The sequence below is a fragment of the Schistocerca nitens genome, chromosome 1, assembly GCF_023898315.1.
Source record: "Schistocerca nitens isolate TAMUIC-IGC-003100 chromosome 1, iqSchNite1.1, whole genome shotgun sequence".
Taxonomy (NCBI): Eukaryota; Metazoa; Arthropoda; class Insecta; order Orthoptera; family Acrididae; genus Schistocerca; species Schistocerca nitens.
Genome location: NC_064614.1, coordinates 388,672,811 through 388,688,772, shown reverse-complemented (window position 1 = coordinate 388,688,772; position 15,962 = coordinate 388,672,811). Strand labels below are relative to the sequence as shown.

General features: G+C 40.2%; 1 pseudogene; it reads left to right on the top strand.

Moving 5' to 3' along the window:
* The first annotated feature begins 15,595 nt into the window (after positions 1–15,595).
* LOC126207535 (5S ribosomal RNA) lies at positions 15,596–15,713 on the top strand (annotated as a pseudogene).
* Positions 15,714–15,962: the final 249 nt, after the last annotated feature.

Genomic DNA, 15,962 nt, shown 5'->3' with positions numbered 1-15,962 from the left:
CATTGGAAATGGAATGGACAAGGTACAGGGACACAGTACTAGAAGTGGCTAAAGAATGTCTTGGAACAGTAGTGTGTAAAGGTAGGATGAAGCAAACAGCTTGGTGGAACGACACAGTCAAGGCAGCCTGTAAAAGGAAAAAGAAGGCGTATCAAAAATGGCTACATACTAGAACTCAGGTTGACAGAGAAAGTTATGTTGAAGAAAGAAACAAAGCCAAACAGACAATTGCAGCATCCAAGAAGAAATCTTGGGAATACTTTGGAAACAGGTTGGAGACTCTGGGTCAAGCTGCTGGAAAACCATTCTGGAGTGTAATTTGTAGTCTTCGAAAGGGAGGTAAGAAGGAAATGACTATTTTGGACAGGTCAGGAAAACTTCTGGTGAATCCTGTTGATGCCTTGGGCAAATGGAGGGAATATTTTGAAGAGTTGCTCAATGTAGGTGAAAATACGATCAGTAATGTTTCAGATTTCGATGTACAATGGAATAGGAATGATGATGGAAATAGGATCACATTTGAGGAAGTGGAGAAAATGGTCAATAGATTGCAGTGCAATAAAGCCGATGGGGTGGATGAAATTAAGTCGGAATTCATCAAATATAGTGGAAAGTCGGGTCTTAAATGGCTACACAGGATAATTGAAATGACGTGGGAGTCGGACAGGTTCCATCAGACTGGACGAAAACAGTAATCACACCAATCTTTAAACATGGAAACAGAACAGATTGTAAAAACTACAGAGGTACCTCTTTAATCAGCGTTGTAGGTCAAATCTTCTCAGGTGTTGTTGAAAGGAAAGTGCGAGTATTAGTTGAGGACACATTGGATGAAAATCAGTGTGGGTTTAGGCCTATTAGAGGTTGTCAGGACCAGATCTTTAGCTTACGGCAAATAATGGAGAAGTGTTACGAGTGGAACAGGAAATTGTATCTATGCTTTATAGATCTAGAAAAGGCATATGACCGGGTTCCTAGGAGTAAGTTATTGTCTTTTAACATTCTGCGTGGTGTCTGTTTGTTGTATGTCGTGTCTCCCTACCACTTTCGCGCAACGACGCTCTGAGCGTGTTTTTTAGGGAATTGACTAGTTTGAACCTGGGACCTGTTGCTGGTAAGGAGACGTCAGACCACACATGACATGTATAATTCAGAAGAGTTCAGTGAGACAAGCGATGATATAACCAAATACTTAATGATTTCAGCGTCAGCTCCACTGCACTCCCTGTAAAAGAATCTTAATACTAACTAAATTTAGTGGAAGGGGTTCAAGGCTTTCCTATTTGTAGTTAGCTGGTAAAATAACGTCGAAAAAGCAGTTAAGTTTACCATTGGAAATTTTATTCTACTCACAAAACATTATTTATAAATTGCACTATTGATAAAAGGAAATGTTTTAATACAGGATGATAAAAACCAACTGCATTGAACAAAAATGTGACCGAATATTCCCTGAGTGGATTTCCAAGTTCTACAATGGATCGAAGGATGACCTATGCCATATCACATCTATAGTCTAGGTTTAAATTAAGTTTCACAAGAGAGAAAACGATCAAAATTGTCTAGTGACCTGTAATTATCTTTAATTACTTATCTAACTTGTCGTAAATTACAGTGGCTGATGTGGCTTCTCAATAACTATATAACAGAAAAATCATCGCATTTCAACTTTTTACTTCAAGTGGCAAATGTGAACACCATGAGCTTTAATTGACGATCGACACTAGTATTACGCAAAAAATGGGGTGTAACACATGAGACCTCTGCAGTTCTGAGTGAAGCTTTATGCGCTGTTATGCGGCATCGAGTGCGTTCATTACCTTGTCGGTGTTCGTCAGGGGGTGGCGGGCAGCACAGCTCCGCTCACCTCGCCGTCTCGGAAGCAACTCTCCTCCTAGCTTCTCCTTACTACAATTTACCGAAGTTGGTTTAAAAAAAAACTATCTGGCTGTGTTTTCATCTGACCAGTCAGGGTCTCAATGTTTACCTTAAGCTCCACCTACAAAAATTCTGCCTATCCAATGAGAAACTTTATATTTTTCATGGTGGGGCAATGTTTTTAAAATTTGCAACGTAACAGAGACGCGAAAAAGTCTCACGCTAAAACTTGCAGCTGGTGTGGTCCTTCTAGTGTTATCGTAAGATCTATACTGTTCTTCTGGAGGGCTCTATCTTTTGGCATGGGCTGGGGGGTGGTCCTGACGTAACAGAGACGCGAAAAAGTCTCACACTAAAACCTGCTGGTGGTGTGGCCCTTTTTGTGTTATCATAAGATCTATACTGTTATTCTGGAGGGCTCTAGCTTTTAACATGGGCTGGGGGTGGTCCTAGCGGTTAGCTGCCGACGTGGGTGTCCATCCCTTATCGTAGGGCCTTCCAGCTTAATACGGTTCTGCTCTCAGCTTCTGTTCTCGTTTCTCCCCTCGGAACTGCTTCTGTCTCACGGTGGGAAGGTGTGACATGCATTTAGGCATTCTTGTGTTAGTCGTGGTATTCCATTTGGTCACTAGTTACTCGTATTACTTTGGTTAATTTAATATCACAATTTATTCGGACCTATGTGACATACTTCTGGATTTGCTTATCATGTCAGGGTTTTCATGGAAGGAATTGGATTTGCCTGACACCTTACATATCACCACCCTTCGAACTTAATTTTTGCACTGAAGTTAGGCAATGATTGAATCGTTGTCTAAGTCAGTCAAAAATTATTCAGTTATCTAAATTCTGTTGCCTACTGTTCAGCCACGTTATTCTGGTTCTACGTATGCTAGTTTGTATTACTAATTTATATTTTTATATTCTTCCATATTATTATCAAAAATATGTTTATATTTACAAGGGAAGAATATTTTTATTCTATTATAATTATTATTTTTTAATTATTTTCTTTCTTTATTTAATTGTGAAGTTTTTTTTTTAAGAAGTTTATTATCGAAAGTGAGGAGTCTTTCACATCGATTTTCTTAGAAATATTGTTTTTATAAATGTAGTAATTAAGTAAAATCTATTTCTAACACATTTTCTAAATATGATGTACAAGTAATATGTTTTTGTTTCTAGACACTCATTTCAACATTGTTACACTAACAAAGAAGAATTATTTCCAATACATAAGTATTGAGATATTATACTAACAAATGGTACAAATTTAAAAAAAAGGGAAAACATCCAACAAGATAATTTTTTATTCTTTGTTTTTCTAAGGAAAAAATAAGTAAAATACAGTTATTCTTTTATTTTTATGAGGAGAAAATAAGTGGCATATAGTTTTAGTGTTTATTATGCCTTACTTTTGTTCTTTGTATACTGTCCATTTCAGAACTAACGACTTATTTTTATCGATAGTCTATTTTTTACTTAAGTCCATAGTCAATGACTGTTATTTTGTAGTTTATTAGCTGTCTGGTGTGCTTAACTTATTTAGTTTTTCACATGTTTCTTTTGCACAATTCCTACATCACATAATTTGATTTCACACATTCACACAATCCTATGAATGTTTAAGCATGAGGTTGGCAAATGTGTTTTTGCATGAAGGTGATGGACTTGAGCGAGATGGATGTGGGCAAGTATCTGATGTACAGCTTCGTTCGTCGTTCCTTGTTGGCTTTGCAAGTGTGTGTTGCTGTTGTGGAGGTCCCATAATGGAATGGAGCTGTGAGTGCAGAATCTCGTGGTTTACTGGCTTTGTATGCGTGAAAGTCATCGTTATGTGTCGCTGAAATCGGTCGTTTTTCGTTGTAATACTTCGCAGACGACTAGTTGACAATAGGATAGGGATTTGGAAAGGTATGTCGTCTATTCTTCACCCATCTTCTTTCTTGGTCTCAATCTTGCGAATCTTCAACTTCTGTTCTTCCTGCTTTTTTTATGCTTCTTACTTGATTCTTGGTTCTTCTCTGGGCAGGATATGGAAGTATTTATTAATAACTAGTCGCTTTGAAGTTCTCCTCCTAGTAACAGTTTGATAAATGGTTTGGGCATGTCATTTCTACTTTGTGGACGTTTTCTTCAGTTTCGTGCATCAGTGTGCTGTTTAATAGCGATAGTGTGACTTTCACACATATTTTTAGCCAGTGGTGGCTTGCCCAAGCCGTCTTCTCATCGGACCGTTTTTTGCTCGCTCCGCTGAGTCAGGGGTGGTTCCCTGTTCTGTCCCAGCAGGGTTCCGCCACCCTGTGGCTCAGCAGATTTACTGCCCACTTCAGTTGGAAGGGCCTTCTGTTGGTCTCACTGTCCTTTCCCTTCTCTTGACTCTTCTGCCCTGTAGGAATCGTGTCTTACTAATTACGTCATTTTCTTTCTTGATACATCTCTCGTTGCAACTTGTGGGTCGTTGCATCTCGTCCTTGCTGGAGTTTTTACAATGGTTCTTACAAAAAGTTTTACTTATAATCATCTAACATATGTCTAGTACCTACATTGTTTTACGCCTTTTTAAAAAGCTTTACAAATTTTGGCGCCCTTTCCATGTTACAATTCTAAGATGTTTACAGTCTCAACTTCTACAAAAATCCACAAATGTTTATTTTTTTTAATTTTTTTGTGTAGTGTCGTGGTGTATAGCATTTTAGTATTTCATGCTGTTAGACTATCTACGCTTTATCCCTTCACCTTAATCTATGGTACTATTGGTGTTATTTTTGTTTTTGTTTTTATTGAAACTACTTTCTTTTTCCCACCTTCCTCTCTCTTCTTTCTTCTTTCCCCTGACGATCTTCTCTGCAACATAATCTTGAAATATTGTGCTGATTATTTACCAGTAATAAAATTAATCTTCAAACTTGTACTGAAAGTGTTTAATACTGCCAGTCTTAGGTAAAAATACCTCTGCTTTATCTCGTAAAATACCCTGTAATTCTCTTTTACTGTGTTCCAAACTACTTTGAACTTCTTGCAATTTTTCGTCGATTTCTTTATGGACTTCTAACATGAGTTGAGGCGATTCCCCCTTTTGTGTATACCATTCTAATTCTTCATCCTCTTTATCTCGCATCATTCTTAATTGTTTGTTTATAACTGGTATTTCTTCTAATTTTAGCTTTTGCTCAAAGTGAAGTGTGACATTCCCGAATGTTACGCTACCTTTCCCCATATCTATTATCGCTCGTCTCTCATTTAAAAAATCTGCACCTATAATCAAATCTACAGTTAGTTTAGGTATAATCACGAAGTTGGCTTCGATCTTTTGACCTTGGCACGAAAGAGTTAACCTTGTTTGTCTCGTAACTTCCGCAGCATTGTTTCTAATAGGACCTCTTACTTTAATCTTACATGTTTTCAGAACTGGCAATTCCTCATTGGCATTACACTGCATGAATAAATTTTCTGAGATCGCAGTCAGTTCGCTTCCGCTATCAATTACAATATTGATTGGGATATGCTTTACCATGGCCTTCACAATTGGTTGAATTTGAAAGGGTTGGTTCTGTTCTTCTTCCTGCATCAACGAATCCTCCACTGAATCACACATGAGTCTTTTCAGGAATTTCCCTTGTGAATTCGAACTTTCTGTAGGATAAGCTTCGACTGCTACTTCTCTCTATTTTATTTCCTCTTCTCTATTTCGTCCTTCATTTACGCTTTCTTCAACATCCTCTACTTTTTCCTCGTCCTCGTCTATCTTCTCCTTCTTCGTCGCTACTTCCACATAATCGCATCTAACTGCTCTAATTATCGCTTCATAACTTCCTTCATTATATACGTTGGGTTGTGTGCCCTCTCATAACTTATTTTCAACTTCTGTCGACTGCACATTATTCTCATTGAATTCGCTTTCCCTGGTTTCCATCTCAAATAGCTCTGCAATACTCATTACTTCGTCCTTTCCTCCTACGTTCGTTGTGCATGCCTCTGGTAATTCATCTTCCTCGTCAGTATTCTCCCAATTAATTTCGTCCCAACACGATATTGTTATTTACTTGTCTTCGTTTTCATCTGGTCCCTGCGGATTTGTTTCTTCCTTCTTCTCTTCTCGTGATAAGATTTTTACTTCTCTGTTCAAGGTGCTGCAATTGTCCTGGGTCGGTGCGTCATTCTCTTTGGCATGGGCGCTTAGCTGTCAATTCGAACGTTTATCGGGGTTTGGTGGTCTTACCTCCACCTCTTCTATCTGTATTCTCTTTTCTTGTTCAGCTTGTTGATAGTGGTTTCTGTGTTGATAATTTGTCGGTCTATTGGTTCTCCAGTACCCGTGGTTGTCGTTATTCCCTCTATAATAGTTGTTGCCGTTCCTGGGTGAATGATATTTATTGCCATATTCTCTTCTAAATCCATAACCGGTTCTTTGTTGAAATCTGTTGTCGTTTCTTGGTGCGAAGTTATCACATGGTTCGTAATTATTGTTTCTTCGTACTGTGTCTTGTGGATTCCACTGCTTTTTGCTTTCGTTTTCACGTGCGCTTCGTTTTTTTCTTGCGTCATCTTCCGAAAATATGAACTCTAGTTCCCTTAGAATACCTTTAAATGCGTCGACGTCATTGCCTCCGCGACCTACTAATGATTGCTGGTATTTCAATGGTAGCTTCATCGCGCATAATTTAATCAACTCTCCGTCACTGTATGGTACATCTAAGCATTGATTTTTCTTTGCCATTAATTCGAAAAATTTCACGGGACTCTTCTCTCCTGAATTTTCAAAATATGGGTTCTGTAATAATTCGTACTTCACTCTGTTCTGTGCTTCGCTGGACCAATATCGTGAGAGAAACTTCTCTCTGAAATCTTCTTACGATCGGCATGTCGCTGCAACATTCTGCATGGTTTCTGCGACTGTTCCTGACATGTGTGCACATATAAAGTCTAATTTGTGTGCTAGCGTCCAGTGTTCTGGTAATCCTACTCGGAATTGATCAATAGAAGTTCGTGGACGTAATGAGTTTCCTTCTCGAAAGTGTTGAAATTTTGTGACTGTGAGGAAATGATCGTTGTCGTACTTCGTCATGGTTCCATATGAAATTCGCGATTCTTCGCCACTTTTGTTTCTGATCATTTCTCCTGTCGTTCTTTCCGGTTGTGGTAGATCCATTGGATATTGTCCACTGTAACTTTCGCCTACCCTTGCGTAGTATCGTTGGAGTGGTACGCAATAATTTCCTTCCATCGGTTGTGAAAGTGTAGGTGAATGCATTGCACTGTACTCTTCGCGACCTGGCTTCCCATTGTCAGGTATTGGTTCGGTATCTTATCTGGCTAACCTTGCTGCTTCATTGCACGATCCAAACTGTCTTTAAACAAACATTTGTGGTTCCGCATGTGTTTGTGATGACATTTGTTCATCAAGAATTTCGAAACGTGTTTGCTGCTCTGCAGGCTGTCTGAATTCACGTATGTTACTTTCCGCCTGTGATTGGAATCGCAAATGCGTAATATCTTCGTTAATTGCTTGTTTTTCCGGTGCTGTTACAGATACGGATGTGGTTGCAGACTCAGTGCTTATTCGATCCTGTTCACTACGCTCTTCAATAGTTTGCAACAACTCTGTCCGCAATTTCTGAAATTGTCGCTTCGTTTGCGCTTTTATTTTGACTATGCAGCTATCATATCTTTTCAGCGCTGCTTTTGTGATACGTTTGTGTAACACACTGTTTTTAACAATTGTACGCGCTGTACCTGCTGCTTGTCTAGTAATTACGTTTACCTGTTTGTCTAGTTTCTTGACTTCTCCCTGGGTGTTGTTACCAAATGTTTTGATCTCGTCCTGAATGACATTACGCAATGTTTGTACGTCCACTTGTACCTTGTCAATGTCTGTTCTCAATTGATTGTGACCTGCTATTAAGTTTCCTATCACTTCTCGAGATTCTCTTGCCTCGTCTTGAACATGACTTAGGTGTAAGTGATTTTTGTTTTGTTTTGTTCTTTAATCTCACGCATTTGTCTCATGGTTTCTGCATTCTGAATTTGAATTTGGTTCGCTATGTCTTTATTTTGCCTTGTCATGGTTTCCGTAATTTGTTGTAATAATTCTGCCAGATTGATGGGTCCTATTGCGTTTTCTTCCGACGTCCTACGCTCTGTGTTTTCGCCCAAGTGTTGGTTCGTAACCGATTGCATTGAACTGTGCTGTGACACGTTTCTGCTCGCATTCCTTGTACACTGTGGTGAGGGAGCTCTGATTACTTGTACTATGGCTTCTACATATTCAAGAAACAAGTTAGAATCCTCATCGACTGTCTCTCTACTTTCCTGCTCCTCTGTCGTATGCTGACTTACGTTTTCTATGCCTTGACGTACATTATCTTCGTTATGGTGCGTTATATGTCCTATTTCTCGCGATTCTGCATCGTCTGTTGTACTGTCCTCGATTTTCATGCAGGGTCTCTACCTCAATTCGGTTAAGGTCTCGATCTGCCATTGCTACTCTTTCCGAATCCCTTATTTTCTGTTTTAAAAGCAATTCACGCGCCCTACGTCGAGTCACCATGCGCTCATACGAACTCACGCGTTTCATAAACTTTTTGCACATACGACCTGACAATCAATTCACTTACTTGTTGGGTCAGAACCAACTTGTCAACGATGTATCCGCCACCTGTGCGCTTGCATTGGAGAGAAAACTTAATTCTAACAATATTAAAATTCATAACTTAATTATGCTATTGTCTCTGCTAGAATGTCGCACTTTTTATTCAATACTTTCCTACTATCTATCGCTGCAGCTACTGTTTTCGACTATTTATAACGTTCAAAAAAAATTTTTTTTATTACGAAAATTTTTCAACAGGATATTTTTCTGACCTAGTTAGGCATGTGGTCGACCTTCAATCATGGTATTTTACCAACTTGGCAGGGTCGTCAATTTTTAACATTCTGTGTGGTGTCTGTTTGTTGTATATCGTGTCTCCCTACCACTTTTGAGCAACGACACTCTGAGCGTGTTTTTCAGGGAATTCACTAGTTTGAACCTGGGACCTGTTGCTGGTAAGGAGACGTCAGACCACACATGACATGTATAATTCAGAAGAGTTCAGTGAGACTAGCGATGATATAACCAAATACTTAATGATTTCAGCGTCAGCTCCACTGCACTCCCTGTAAAAGAATCTTAATACTAACTAAATTTAGTGGAAGGGGTTCAAGGCTTTCCTATTTTTAGTTAGCTGGTAAAATAACGTCGAAAAAGCAGTTAAGTTTACCATTGGAAATTTTATTCTACTCATAAAACATTATTTATAAATTGCACTATTGATAAAAGGAAATGTTTTAATACAGGATGATAAAAACCAACTGCGTTGAACAAAAATGTGACCGAATATTCCCTGAGTGGGTTTCCAAGTTCTACAAAGGATCGAAGGATAACCTATGCCATATCACATCTATAATCTAGGTTTAAATTAAGTTTCACAAGAGAGAAAAGTATCAAAATGGTCTACAGTGACCTGTAATTATCTTTAATTACTTATCTAACTTGTCGTAAATTACAGTGGCTGATGTGGCTTCTCAACAACTATATAACAGAAAAATCATCGCGTTTCAGATTTTTACTTCAAGTGGCAAATGTGAACACCATGAGCCTTAATTGACGATCGACACTAGTATTACGCAAAAAAGGGGGTGTAACAGATGAGACTTCTGCAGTTCTGAGTGAAGCTTTATGCGCTGTTATGCGGCATTACCTTGTCGGTGTTCGTCATGTGGCGGCGGGCAGCACAGCTCCGCTCACCTCTCCGTCTCGGAAGCAATTCTCCTCCTAGCTTCTCCTTACTACAATTTACCGAAGTTGGTTTAAAAACACTATCTGGCTGTGTTTTCATCTGACCAATCACGGTCTCCATGTTAACCTTAAGCTCCGCCTACAAAAATTCTGTCTATCCAATGAGAAACTTTATACTTTTCGTGGTGGGGCAATGTTTTTAAAATTTGCAACGTAACAGAGACGCGAAAAAATCTCACGCTAAAACTTGCAGCTGGTGTGGTCCTTTTACTGTTACTATAAGGGCTATACTGTTCTTCTGGAGGGCTCTATCTTTTGGCATGGGCTGGGGGGTGGTCCTGACGTAACAGAGGCGCGAAAAAAAAATGGCTCTGAGCACTATGGGACTTAACATCTATGGTCATCAGTCCCCTAGAACTTAGAACTACTTAAACCTAACTAACCTAAGGACAGCACACAACACCCAGTCATCACGAGGCAGAGAAAATCCCTGACCCCGCCGGGAATCGAACCCGGGAACCCGGGCGCGGGAAGCGAGAACGCTACCGCACGACCACGAGCTGCGGACGACGCGAAAAAGTCTCACACTAAAACCTGCTGGTGGTGTGGCCCTTTTTGTGTTATCGTAAGATCTATACTGTTCTTCTGGAGGGTGGGGTGGTGGTCCTAGCGGTTAGCTGGCGACGTGGGTGTCCGTCCCTTATTGTAGGGCCTTCCAGCTTAACACGGTTCTGCTCTCGGCTTCTGTTCTCGTTTGTCCCCTCGGAACTGCGTCTGTCTGTGGTATTCCATTTGCTTACTCGTTACTCGTATTACTTTGGTTAATTTAATGTCACGATTTATTCGGAGCTATGTGACATACTACTGGATTTGCTTATCATGTCAGTGTTTTCATGGAAGGTGTTGGTATTGCCTGACACCTTAGAGTCTGTTCTACGTGATTATGGAATATGAGGCAAACTTTTGCAAGCAATTTAAGGTCTTTACATAGATAGTCAGGCAGCAATTAGAGTTGACGGTAAAGTGAGTTCATGGTTCAGAGTAGTTTCAGGGGTAAGACAAGGCTGCAAACTGTCTCCACTCTCCACTGTTGTTCATATTATTTATGGATCATATGTTGAAAACAATAGACTGTCTGGGTGAGATTAAGATATGTGAACACAAAATGAACAGTCTCGCAAATGCGGATGACTTAGTTGTGATGGCAGATTCGATTGAAAGTTTGCAAAGTAATATTTCAGAGCTAGAAATGTAAGGACTATGGTATGAAGATTAGCATCTCCAAAACGAAAGTAATGTCAGTGGGAAAGAGATACAAACGGATTGAACGCCAAATAGGAGGAACAAAGTTAGAACAGGTGGACGGTTTCAATTACTTAGGATGCATATTCTCACAGTGAAAGAACTGGAAGCGAGGTGTAGCAAAGCTAATGCAGTGAGCGCTCAGCTACGATCTACTTTCTTCTGCAAGAAGGAAGTCAGTACCAAGACTAAGTTATCTGTGCACCGTTCAATCTTTCGACCATCTTGGTTGTATGGGAGCGAAAGCTGGGTGGATTCAGGTTACCTTATCAATAAGGTTGAGGTTACGGATATGAAAGTAGCTAGGATGATTGCAGGTACTAGTAGATGGGAACAATGGCAGGAGGTGCCCACAATGAGAAAATCAAAGAAAAACTGGGAATGAACTCTATAGATGTAGCAGTCAGGGCAAACAGACTTAGATGGTGGGGTCATGTAACACGCATGGGAGAAGCAAGGTTACCCATGAGACTCGTGGGTTCAGCAGTAGTGGGTAGGAGGAGTCGGGGTAGACCAAGGAGGTGGTACCTGTATTCGGTTAAGAACGATTTTGAATTAATAGGCTTAACATCAGAAGAGGCACCAATGTTAGCACTGAATAGGGGATCATGGAGGAATTTTATAAGGGGACTATGCTCCAGACTGAACGCTGAAAGGCGTAATCAGTCTTAAATGATGCTGATGATGTTGATGTTGATAATACGCAGGGTACTAGCGGTCTAAGTGCAGATACTTAGAGTACTGAACAATGTTACATTAGTATTTACTTCATCTGCAGACTAATAGTTACAGTCATTACGAGTAGTATGTTTTTAGTTTGTTTAGTACCTTCAACCATGAGTGGCACAAGCAAGTCCATAATGGCTATTCTCCCTGGGCAGCAATTCAGGTATTGAAATGAGGTTGCATGGAAGCAAAACCGATAGTCTGTACTGATAGGTGTAGTCCACTTCATGCAGCAATTACAACCACGCAGAAAACATCGTGTAGTAAGTTACGTGATGCGTTTGCGTGAAGACTTTTTGATATAGAGAAAAACTGAAGTACCAATTATCAATATACCTGTATTTGTACCTATACTTCGAACACCCTGTATAAACGTGAAGAATTGTTAGCAAATGTCTTGAGAAGTGCTTAGCTGATTTACTTCATATTTCTACATAATAGTCTAGTAAACGTTTGGGCAGATTTTTCAACGTATGTGGTATTTAGATATATGTATAACATATAAAGGGGAAATATTGCTAGCAAAATCAGAAGGTTCTTGATTGATTTAATTCATAGAATATACGTGTTTTTTAAACAGCAATGTACAGGTTTTCTGTTGCAACCGGTTGCAAGGAAGAAAATGGTCGTGTGCTGTGAAAACGCGCGGTTTCGTTTTCTTTCTGACAGTTTTAACTCTCATATTAGGGCAATTAACCATGAGGCAAATTGTTTCTCCTATATAGATTCTTTCTCCTACATAATTTTAAACAAAAGCTGTATATACAACAGCTTGCTGTTTTCTTTTCTTTTCTTCCTCCCACCCTTTCTCCACAGCAAATGGGAGTGTGTTTGTGGCTTATGATTAGAATACCGGTACTGAATCTGACTCATCTGAAACATTGTAATCCTACCCATTCGCAGATTAAATCTATGTGAAATACTACTGAAGCTTCTATACCCACATATCCAGCAGCTAGAACAGTCTTTTTCATACTCCTTACACCAACGATCACAATCGATTTATCGATTCATTTTAAACGACTTCATTTCTCAATCAAGGTTTCTTCTGCAGTAACAACAATGGACATAGCTCAAGGTGAGAGAGAGGGGGGAAGAGGAGGACATGATAAAGGGAGGGAGGGAGCAGCTGTACAGACAGAGGGGCGAGAACGAGGTTAGGACGTACATCCAGTTGTCATAAATATTTAGCAATTGTGAAACTCTGCAGGGTTTGCTAGTTCGCTATAAAGGGAACACAATTTGAAAGCTGCCAAAGAAAAATTGTAATTATCTGTCAACGAACGCCTAGATTACTTTAGATGCATTGTAAGTTCTGTAAACCTACACTGAGGAGATCCTCGAAGATGTGGAAGATGCTAGAACAGCAAAAATACGCAATACACATTTGTAAATGAACTAATATACTCATGATCCGTCTATAGATCTAAGTGACATCGGCTTGTGAGAAGTCAAATAAATAAAAAGAATTGGATATATTCATTTACAAACTGATAAAAAGATTACTACGAATACGTATGTATACGAAAGTGTCGAAGATAATTTCTTGGCTATTTTGCCCAAATATCATAAGAACTTTGTGTCGTGCACCCGCGTTTGATTTCGTGTAATTCCCACGGATTTGGAATCCCTCTGGTCGCAAGAGCGCATGGAGCGTTACTGTCGCCGGTAGAGGGCAGGTCGGAGGAGAAGGTAGATAAGGGCTGCGGCGACTTGGAGAACAGGAGAGTCTGACACGTTAGCAAGAGTGGTGCTTTTGCTCACTGCGGGTTTGGCGGGGCCGAGCGCTGGTGGCGGCCATGTACATGGCTCGTTAAAAGCTACTTCGACAGGACGCACAGTATTCGGCGTGTCCTCTGCTGTTGAAGTGGCAAGCACTTTGTGTCCGTTGTGGTGCTGGGTTGGAATCCGATCTGACCTTTGCAAGTACTGGAGGCGGTGGCGACTGCTGGATGATACCCGTGGGTTTCCGACTACGAATAATCTTCGGTACATTTTTCTCTCGACGCTCTCTAAGGAAGCGTTTGTCAATGGGCGCTGGATTTTACGAGAAATCACGGTGAGCATCCGATTAGTGTGCACGTCGCTTGGTGTCACGTGGTGCCTATTTTGACTCCGTATCCTGGTTGCCCGTTGTTATGTATGTGAAGCTGTTATTTATGAAGGTTTTGCCTGGTACTACTTGAGTCCAGTTCTGTCAACGTTTTTGGGCTTGCAGCTGTCACTCTTCCAAACTGATATTAGAGTATAAGGGTATAGAACGCTCATGTAATTCTTCTGATTTACGAATTGTACTTTATAATCAGCGAAAATTATTGAATCTAACTACCTTATTACTGAGGCATGTCTATAGTTATCTGTTGGCTAGTATCACGAACTCGAACTGTTTACTAAATTGTTTGCATCTACAAAAAAAAAAAAAAAAAAAAAAAATCTCCATTTGTAGTATGTTAACTTTTACTAAATAATTACGGAGTTGTCTCTGTGTTACAGGACAGGTGATTATGTCTCTTGTTAACTGTCATCTTGTTAAAGATGCCTGAGGACCATGACTGAAATTATTAATGAAGGTTTCTAGTACTGTGGTAGCTGCAACCGCCATCCTATGTGAGAAGAGAAGCAGGAATTCTTGCTACTGGCGTCGCCTCTGACGCCGTCTCTATCATTATATAATTACTGGCAATAGCCGATGGTTGACATTTGCGACATAATCATCTGATCATATGTTTCGCTGTTTGTAATGTAAATGTATTTTTGTTTTTTACTTCATTTAATATTCTTTACAAAAGGAAGTGATTTTATACTGTTGCCCTTTTGAGGTGTTCGCCGTCAGTTGGTTATTGAAATTTAGTCTTTTCAGTTAATTTTATTCTTGTTTTTTTTGGTTTTAATAAATAAATTCATTGGTGTTTTTGGAAACGTTAATAAATTCATTATGGCTCGGTACCTTTCCACTCAGTACCAGCTCCCGACCGCAATTCAAACTTTATAAGAGTAAAATTTGCAATTCTGTTATCTAAATTCAACCTCAGTAAATTAGAAACAAATACATTTAATGGTTCGCCGGCCGGTGTGGCCGTGCGGTTCTGGGCGCTTTAGTCTGGAACCGCGTGACCGCTACGGTCGCAGTTTCGAATCCTGCCTCGTGCATGGATGTGCGTGGTGTCCTTAGGTTAGTTAGGTGTAAGTAGTTCTAAGTTCTAGGGGACTGATGACCTCAGATGTTAAGTCCCATAGTGCTCAGAGCCATTTGAACCATTTGAACATTTAATGGTTCCCAATACAGTTAAATAGGACACGTGATAAAATATGGGAAGAAACCAGAAAGAAAATATTTCACTTGTTGTCCTTTGTGCAAATGTCGGTAGGATATAGTAGCAGTTACAAGTGTGGTAAATTGGGCGAAATGCTCGCTTCATTGTTCACTTATCTGCGGATTAACAAAAACGCACTGTTCAGACTTTGTCTTCAAGAAGTGTAAGTATTCCTTGTATGCACAGTGGAGCAGGATGGAAAGTAATTTTAGCTGTCAATGAAATAATAGAGGCTAATATAGCCAGTTCTTGCGTCTATGTGCTTCTGTCCGTAACCTGCGTTGGTAGATCAAAGTGCGCTGAAATTAAACCACTTTTGTAATATAAGAAGTAGCGGTTACCTTTCAGGTTGATGGAGGCAGAACAGAGTCCTGATTGGTGACTTCGACTGCTATCTTTCAAGTGTAAGAGACTAATCGTTTATGGTTCTCATTCGATGACTTGGTTAATTATTTCCGAAGCGGGCAGCTGTGTTTGGTAGACACAGTTTGTGCCAGGTAAAAATGTGATCTGGTTGAACCAATTAACAGCCAGTATTTCAAAGGATGTTAGTCAGCGTGGTGGCTCATAATGTATTCTGTATTTGTTATGTGATGACAACGGCCTTGCCGCAGTGGTAACATCGGTTCCCGTCAGATCACCGAAGTTCAGCTCTGTCGGGCTGGGCTAGCATTTGGATGGGTGACCATCCGGCTTTCCGAGCGCTGTTGGCACGCGGGGTGCACTCAGCCCTTGTGAGGCAAACCGAGGAGCTACTTGACTGAGAAGTAGCGGCTCCGGTCTCGTAAACTGACATGCGGCCGGGAGAGCAGTGTGCTAACCACATGCCCCTCCATATCCGCATTCAGTGACGCCTGTGGGCTGAGGATGACACGGCGGTCAGTCGGTACCTTTGGGCCTTCGTGGCCTGTTCGGGAGGAGTTTATTAGTTATGTGATAAGCTATAATAGACACTGAAAGGT